At 42.1% G+C, this 9,435-nt stretch overlaps 1 protein-coding gene across 1 annotated transcript in view; it reads left to right on the forward strand.

The window, feature by feature from the left end:
• The first annotated feature begins 8,441 nt into the window (after nt 1-8,441).
• Nucleotides 8,442-9,435, forward strand: part of ADD1 (adducin 1) — a 45,583-nt gene continuing 44,589 nt past the window's right edge. Inside the window, exon 1 of the mRNA XM_023519687.1 lies at nt 8,442-8,609. The gene's annotated coding sequence lies outside the window, so the exon portion shown is untranslated. The remainder of the gene's footprint in view (nt 8,610-9,435) is intronic.

Raw genomic sequence — 9,435 nt, forward strand, 5'->3', positions numbered from 1 at the left:
GAGAGGTGAAGTGTTCCTAAGGTTGCATAGCTATAAGTGGTGAACTGAGATCAGAACCCAGGTGGCCCTGAGGGTCCAAACTAGTACATTTATTAGTCAGGTGGCATTGAGAGGCTAACAGAATTTTGATGAAGATCCAAGCCAGAGCCTTTCTGTACCAGTGTCATTGGACAGATTTGGGAACTATAAACAGGATGGGGTGCATGAAAGTTCACTTCGGTTAGACAGATGGTTGGTTGGCTTATCTTTAGTTGCCTCACCCAGAGTTGTTTTTAAAACCACACCCAAGTCTGTTTCAGTAAGCGTAACTAGAATATTGGTTTAGAGATTGAATTAACATCATAAATCTCGCTTATTAGTGTTATGTGTGTTGATACAGATAGAACAGATAGTTTTACTTAAAGTATAGCAAGGTAAAATAAGATGAGTTTGTAATAGAATATTATTTTTAACTAAAATGATATACTTTAACTTTTAATTAAGTACATGCTCTTGAAATTTTTAAGATGCATTTTGTAGCATGTTACTTTTATATTCTCATCAGATACTAGATAATTAAAAATTTTCCTATTCATAGGGTATTTATTATGTGCCAGACGTTGTGCTAGATATTTTACATTTATTATTTATATCGCTCCAACAATCTTGGAATATATGACTTGAATGTATTTTATTACAAATGAAGAAATCGAAGTACAAAAAAATGATAAACTTTCCCAAGATCAGACAGTGTGGCTTATGAGGTGGCAGTCGGGTGCTGCTGGCGCAGAGTTGAAGCAGGGGGTCCTGTGGGGGGTGGGGTGGAGAAACACGCCTCCACGTCTCTGGGGAGAAGGGATTATTGGAAATGAGATAACTGGAAAACATTCATCAGAATAAATTCCAGATGGATTAAGGAGAAATGTTTAAAATGACAGAGATTATGGAGGAAAAAAAAGCAAAATAAAATGTCTATCAAAGGTAATGCTTTAAAACTTTCCTGTATTTTATTAGACATGTGCCTGTGAAAGAATGATAATGTTCTCCATAAAAACAGAACTCAGAGGAAAAGGTTTGTAGACCCTAAATGTGCAAAATGTTAAAATATTTGCACATTAAAAATAAAGTTACAGAAGATAACGGTCTTGGAATGTCAAATAAAACAAAAGGTCAATATGTATATTATTTTTTCAAATTTATAGGAATACATCAAGATTTCAAAAAAGAGGCAGGTGGCCAAAGAAATTAATAGACCCTGTGGGGAATTTCAGATGTAAATAAGCACACGAAAAACATTCCTCCTCACCTGCTAATCAGAGAAACACCAGATAAAGCAGCCACTTTTGACCTACCAGAACTGGATGACTTTAGTGGTAACCCCTGCTTCCGTTTCAGAGTATGTAAGCCAAAGAGGAAGTGAAACTTTAGATTTAGTCCTAACCCATTTTGGGGGTTCCCTTTACCTTTTGTATTGAAAACTTTCCAATGTCCGGTTCACTCTCGAAGCACTTATTTTAGAGAGATCATATTCTGCTTTTTCATTCAGCACCTGCTCTTGGAGTGCCCACTCCAGGCAAGGCCCTGCAACTAGGACATTCTAAAGGGGTCATGTTTTCCGGAGTGTTTATTTTATTTGTGGTGTTACAATTATTTGAGAGTGCTTTGGATTTTTATCGACTTCTTGAAGTATGCTATAGTTTTTCAAAAGTGTTCCAAACTGTGGAAATCATTTATAAGTATGTCATGCTCTTGGGACCTGATTAGAATCGCCTCCCCTGAGTAAATGAAGCTTTCTACTTATTTGAGGTTTGGGCTTAAACACTTGACATGTTAGATCATTTCTATCTTGTATAAAAAGAAAGAAAAGTTCAGGCTGCCAGACCAGTGCTCCAAGACTTTTCTAGACACACAGTATGACTTACTAGGGAAAGCATGAATTATTCACTCAGTTCAAACCTGGGTGTTAAGTTCAGGTTAAAAGGACAAGTATTGCTTAGCTAAGTATTAAATGACAGATGGAAGGGATAAGTTTCTTCTTTTCTCCTTTGAAAAGAGTGATCACCTCCGCTGGACTTTAGAGTTTATCCTTCGTGGACATACTGTTTCATTCTGTGTTGGGGGAATTTTTTTCACAATTTCAGTGACAAAATTCCAGCTTCCTGTGTCTGGGTAAAATCAACTGTTACTGTTTTACAGAATGTGACTCTCTTTCTGTCCCCCAAGTTTTATTCCCCCGCCCAAATTGAAAAGATTTTATTTCTAAAATTTTCACCTATAGCCTCATAATTGTAAGTTTTTTTTTTAAAGCACCTATACATATACAGATGTTAGATCTTGTTTTTAGCCATTTTGTTTTCATTTTTGAATGAAAAGGGTATGTAAAAATTATAGTTTCCCTCAATCCCCCAAAGTTTACTACTTTTTAAAAAATTGGATTTATATTTGAGAGCCTATTGATACTCATTTAGATTAGTAAAATAATTCCAGGGAATTTTAACTTCTAAAGATTAATTTGCACAGTGTTTATTAGTGTTAAGTATGTTTTATTATATTCCAGGTTTCTGAAAGGCAAAGGAATGAGTTTCAGGTACTAGCTGTCATGCTTATTATGCTAGGCAGGAAACAGGACTTCATTGTACAAATATCGTATAGAGCTTATCATGCCCATTCCTCAGTAGTCTCGTAAGATAGATATTATAGTCCCCTCCACTGATGAAAATACTGTGGCACAAATAGCTCGCCCAGGGCACGTTCCTGGTAAGTATCTGGCTGGGGTTTGAACTTGGTGACCCCAGAGCTTTTCTCCTTCCCATTCATTATCACTGGCAGCCTTAGGACCCCAGGGCCAGCCACTCCCGCATTTCCTTACCATCTACTGGCCTTCCGTAGGAGATTGATTTCAGGCAGATGACAGGTAGAGGACAGAGTTGTCACAACCACTCAGAAATAGCCAAGCAAACAGCCTTTTCTTATTTCAGCCAACAGGTACTCGAGACCTCAGAATGAAGGAAAGGTTGATGGAGCCCCTGTCCAGCCCTGTGGCCTCTGTCTCTGCTGTGTATTCGCCTCGTTACATGGCTGCAGTACAGCTTTGTATACACTGTTTTAACAGCTTAAGGATTGGCCGTGTCCTGCATATTACTCTTAAGATTATTTTAATGACTAAACACTTTCCACCCTACTGTTCTGTAACTATTAAAGCGTGCCCGATACCGATTCATATTTTTTTCAGAGGAAACATTCTTGTGTTAGGCTAGTGTTGCAAGAAAGTCCCACCTAAGGTGTTTAATGGGATCGCAGAGTGGTTTATTTACACAGAATTTTCTGTACTCGCAGGTGTCTGTTCAGTGTGTGTCTCCTGACTTACTCAGTTGGGTCTTCCTGCAGTCTTTATAGGCCTCATTGTGGAACCATGCATGCTTAGTGGTGAGGTCTAGAATTTTCCTTTTCTTACTTTTCTTATTTCCGTACCTCTGGGAGTTATGCTTGCTTGAATTTCCAAATCCGATCAGGCAGTGACAGATACAGCTACTTTTGCTTTTATAGCAACTTTGGGAATTGACGTAATTCTTAGAAACATAAAACCCAGGTAACTCAAAACACAAAACCCAGTTTGATATACAGATTGTCCATTTGCAGTCTGGAACTTAATTGTGAGCGGTGGAGTGAGGTTTGGAGTCTGTTTAGTTAGCTGCTAATATCCCCCGAGTCTCTTCAGGCGTACGTCAGTTGTGATTGAATTAAGCAAAGTGACGGCTTTTCTTACAGTCACATGCCTTTGGAGTCCAAACAGGTTGGCAGTGCGGTCCAGAATGTTAGACCTGGCGTGTATTTGTTCCTTAGTACATTTTTATTGAGAGCCTCTTAAGCGTTAGCTCTGTGAATACAGCAGTGAATGAGAGAGACAAGTCTGTCTTCTTGGGAGTTATAGTCCAATAATGGAGACAGATAATGAATTTCTGACAGCAACACTAATAACGAACTCTGGAGTGCTTCCTGTGTGGCAGACACTGTATGAGGTGCTACTGTTGTTAGCCTCGTTTCATATATGGAAACTGAGATCAGAGAAGTTAAGAAAATTTCTTAAGCTTGCAGAGCCAGTAAGTGGCAGAGCAGGAGTTTGAACTCAAGCAGTCTGGCTCCAGAGTTTCTGAAGGCAGAAATCTGTGTTTTGTGCCTTGATATCTGCCAAGCATCCAGATCGAAGAACAGTGCCTGGCGCCTGTTCACCTCATCGTAGGTGCTCAGTACACATTTCATGGATGTCTGAATACGGAGTCAGTGAAAAAAATGGCTTTTACTTTAGTTGTGTGTGAAAGTTGCATGGGCTCTGTTACTTCGTCCCATGGCCTGAGTGCAGAGCCTTCTAGAGTTTGGATTCTCCCCTCTACCTCAGTGGTGTCATGGCTGTTGAAGTAGCACCATTTTCATTAAGTAACAGCTAATATATGCAATTTGAGGCATAACTTTCCTTCGTCTAAATTTGTTTTGGGTCTTTTCTTTTTTTTCATTTCTGTTTATTAAGATTTTCATACTTTTCCCCTTCAGATATCAGTTGGAATTTTTAGAGACTTTAGAAATTATTTGGATATTAACCTAGGAAAGTAGTGATAATGAGGAATAAATTATATATATGAGAAACTATTTTTATCATATTTTTGAAGCCAGTTGTAGTTGTGACAGATCAGAAATTTTCAGTTATCTGTCATCAGTAATAAAAATCACGTGAGCAAGAAGCACTTTGGCACTGTATAATTTGTAATGTCCATAGGCTTGGCCAGGACCCTGGTCCTAGGTCTGTCCAGTCGTCATAGCCACCCTTGAATGTGTGTCCACAGTCTGCCTGCCACACGCTCTGCCGAACGCTCTCCAGACAGCACTAATGACTCTCACAGTGTTTCTCCGGGTTGGCCCTGTAACACTCAGTTTACCGATGAGGAAGCAGAGTCCCCGAGAGAAGCTGAGTCCCTCGTCCAGGACCACACAGCATGCGGCACGGTGGGCTTCCAACTTACTTGGCCTCGGGCTGACCCCAACACATACTGGGTCACTGCTCTCTGCCACCAGTGGCCTGTGTGCCCACGGCCATTTTCTCTCTTCTCTGAGCCTGTCTTCCTACTTTTAAAATGACGGGGTCACATTTAAACGACAGTGGCGACCTTTTTACAACATTGTATCAGAGAGGCTCTGAGGTCCTCCCTCCACTGTCTACGGACTCTTCAGTTCAGACACGTTTATCAGGCACCTCCTGTGCAACACCGGCAGGGAAAGGTGCCTCCACACTACAGAAATGGGCAACACTCGGTCTGATCCTCCGAGGGAGCGAGGCTGACCGTTGCCCTGGTAGCTACGGACTTCACGGCCCGTGCGGCAGGTGCCTGCTCTCAGCAGTACACCCCACCTGTCATTCCAGCACCGGAAGGATAGGTGCATCATCTCTGTCTGATTCCTTACAGAATGAAACACCCTTTTGTGCTTCGAGCCTGGCGCTGCAGTGCTTTTGGCAGGATGGAAGGAGTGGCTGCGAAGTGGAGCCGACGTGGGTTTAAGGAAGTACTGTTTGAGTCAGCGAGTGCTGATTTAGCGGAATGTTTAATCGTATGTGATTCTGACTGGAACAGAATCATCGTGGTGGAGAGACTGTGAGGAGGAGCTCCTTGGTTACCTTACTGTGTCCACCTCAGGGCAAACAGCAGCTTAGAACCCGCATTTGATCACTTGTAAAGGAGGGTCACCCTACTAAAGCACGTAACAATGTATATTAAACCATGAAACTTCAAACCTTTGATATCATCATGCTGTTGGGTTTCATACAATGTACTGTGTATTCATTCTGTTTGATACCCTTAGTGATACTTATTACTTTATGTTCTTTTTTTTTAAATTAATTTATTTTTTATGGTGACGTTGGTTAACAAAATCTAATAAGTTTCAGCTGTACATTTTAACTGTAAGGCATATGTATATTTACCCTGCATGTTCATTTATTTATGTTCTTAATGGTGTTTTATTTAAAAACTTTTTTTATAGAAATTAAACTGTATGTATATATAAATGATAGAGACTTCCTGGCATCTCTCCTCCACCCACCCAGATCCTTGTCACTCCTTGTAACCGAACCACCACTTTAAATTTCTCGTATCTTCCTGCATTTCTTTATGCAAATACAGATAAATACGAATATTTTCCCTATCCTTCTTTCCCCCCTCAAAGGTTCCCTACATACATTGTTTTCTTTATTTTGCTTTTTCTTTTCATTTGACACTATCTTACTTTTGTGAAAACTGGACCATCTAAAAGTTTGTGTGTGCATAATTTCCTGATAACACTGAATGTGGCTTTCAGTCTCCATCAGCTGGCATAATAACTCTGCAGAGACTATACCTTTGGCAGTTTTACTTAGGCTTATTCTTGTGATTTTAAGTACTTCCTGCCTAGCTCTAAAGAGGAAAGCCTGGCACCATTTTCAGAAGTCTCAGAGTTAATAAAGTAGCTCATATTTCAACCTTTATGTGTACAGAATATATATTTCTTAGCACTCTCAACAGCGGTATTGTCTCAGTTCCTTTTAGCATTTGTCTTCCACGGGAACCAATTACTTCACAAAAAAGAACATTTAGTTACTATTCTGAAAAACTGCCTCTTTGTTTTCGTGGTCAGAATTTTAATCTTCCTTACAACCCTGCCAAACTTCCCCATCTTCCCTTCCCTCCAGAAAAATAAACAAAAATCTAACTCAGACTCTTATTTTGTAAGCCATCCTCATAGAATTGGGGAAAATGAGATATTGGAAAGTTCTGTTTCAGTGAAACAGTAAATTTTGAAAGATTTCATTGCTTCAGCAAACATCTGTTTAAATAGAAGCAGTTTGGTAGTTGAAGGACAGTAGACAGGATCACGGAGGAGCAGGAAAGAGCGCTGGACACTGTCAGAGGATAAAGCCGACGTGTGCTTTTTTCCACATGTAGTCGTTCGGGGCCTGTGGCTCAGAATACAGAGTCAGCGTAGTAACCAGAACGGACACCTGCCTGTGGCGTGGCGGTTATTCGTTAAATTCTGAGACTCCTTAGATAAAATTACGTCTCAGATTCCTCTTCTGAAATATGAATCGCCATTTCCTTTATGGAATTCCTTCTCGAAAGCACTTAAGGGTATACTGATTGATGATTGCTCACGGGCCATGTGAAAGTACTGGTTGTCACTTCACATATTTTTTTGGATGAAAGCAAATTTCATGATGTCAGTAATGGAGAATGAATTTGTATTTCTTCATTCATCCACTAAAGCATGTTTCTTGAGGCCTGTTGCGTGCTAAGTGGTGGGGAGATAGTGCTGAGCGAGCTCGAGGAGCCTCGTGGGCCTGCCTGCTCTTGGTCACATCCACACTTGGCTTCCTGTGCACAGTCAACAGGTGAGCTTGGCGTTCGGGATGACTGGTCTTGGGTTCAGGTCCTGACTTGGCCCTTTATTTATCGTGAGGCCTGAGGAACTTGAACAGAGTCCGTTCTTCATCTGCAGGTAGGGACTCATGCAGGGTTGCTCGAGTGACCTAAGCTGTGTGGCAGCGTCCTTATGCAATTCAAGCAGCGGTCACTCTCCTGGGTCCCTCGCATTTTCTAGCTGAATTCTCCTCGGCTGCATCCGGGAAAAAATTGTGGAGTTTAAGAGACAGATGATGATTATGCCTCTGTCCTATTTTCTCGTTTGATTCCCAAGGTGCTCTCAGCTGCCTTACCTCCTTCGATCATTAGGCTAGGGAGATATTTTTACTCTATAGATGAGGACTTCATGCATGTCGAAGTTATCCAGTGGAATGAGTGGGACTAATCACCGATCCCTGGCTCAGCGGCCTGTCCACTGCCCGCTGTGACCCTTGGATTGTAGAGTCCCCTTGTCAGCACAAGAAAACCGTTTAATGAGAAGCACTTAGGAGTGCAGTCTCCAAATCATAGTCTTCATTTCAAGTTGTTCTCCACCTATGGCTCTGCAGCCTTCAGCCAGTAACTGGCGTCTCTGTAATAATACACTAGGGGATTGATTAAATGCTGTAATTAAAAGAAACAGCACGGCCGGTATATAACTGGATGTAAAAACGTAGTAAAAGCCGGAAGATTAGGCCAGGGACCTGTGAACTCCATTCACCATAAAGGAGAGAGGGAGCAGGAGAACCCACCGGATCACCAATTCCTCAGTAAAAGCCGGAGCGTGTGCCGCAAGGCTGGGCAGCATAGCTGCGATGCCATTTTACCTTTTACTTTTGGTTTTGTTTTGAATTCGGGCTTGCCGGGCCGTGTGGCGAGAGCGGAGCTGCGGGCAGGCGCTCTGGAGCTGGCAGCCTGAGCTCAGCCTAGCAGCCCCACTGCTGGCTGCTACTTTGTGCCTCAGTTTCCTAATCTGCACAGAGAATGAGTTCTTACATGTCAAAATGAGTTTTAAATCAATACCACGTAGTGAGTAAACAGCGATTGTTTTAAAGGGGACTTTTGAGCAGTTTCATCTGCAAAAGAACATCTGGAGACACGGGAATAGAAGTGATCCGATTGGAGTGATTAAAGGCTTTGCGGAGCTTCGTGTCCCAAGCAGGACACGCTCAGTCAGCCTGCAGCCGCGAAGCCATCTTCCCCCATAAGGTGGGTGTCTGTCCTTTAGGAGTAGAGAATGGGCTGAGTAATACAAGCAGGGAGGCCTGTGACTCGTGGTGGTCGTGTCCCCTTTTATTTGAGAGAGGGCTCCAATGTCGGCCACTTCTTCCTGCCAGTAGACATCAGGGGTCCTCTCTCCGTGGATGGGCGCGGCACGCCTTCCAGGACCATACGTTTCTTAGCGCGTGTAGTGAATGTCTGGTTGGGGCGTGCACGTGTCTCCTGCTTTCCCATCCATGGCGCCAGGCAGGGTGTGGATTGTCTGTGCAGTCCTGTCCCGAGCCTGCGGCCAGGGCTCGGCTGTAAAGGTCAGCCTTTCCAAGCCCGTTTAAAATCTTGTCACTCTACAGACACTCAAGGAAAGACAAATAACATGTGATTTCACTTACATGTGGAATCCAAAAACCAAAATGAACAAAGCAGAAACAGACTCATAGATTGGGAGAACGGGACTGATGGTTGCCAGATGGGAGGGAGTGGGAGGGATGGGTGAAAAGGTGAAGGGGATTCAGTATACAAACTGCCAGTTATAAAATGAGCCACGGGGGCTGTGAAGTACAGCATAGGGAACACAGTCAGTAATAGAGTAATAACCATGTACGGCGACGGCACCGGGCTTATCGGAGTGATCACTTCATTAGTTGTATAAGTGTCTAATCTCCATGTTGTATACTTGAAACTAGTACACTATTGTATGCCAACTGTAATCGAAAAATAAATTGAAAAAAAATCCTGTCACCCTTTCCATCGCCACCTTTTAACATTTTTCTAGCTTTATCGAGGCATAGTTGACAGATAAAATTGTAATATGTTT

The sequence above is a fragment of the Pteropus vampyrus genome, unplaced genomic scaffold (assembly GCF_000151845.1).
Source record: "Pteropus vampyrus isolate Shadow unplaced genomic scaffold, Pvam_2.0 Scaffold231, whole genome shotgun sequence".
NCBI lineage: Eukaryota > Metazoa > Chordata > Mammalia > Chiroptera > Pteropodidae > Pteropus > Pteropus vampyrus.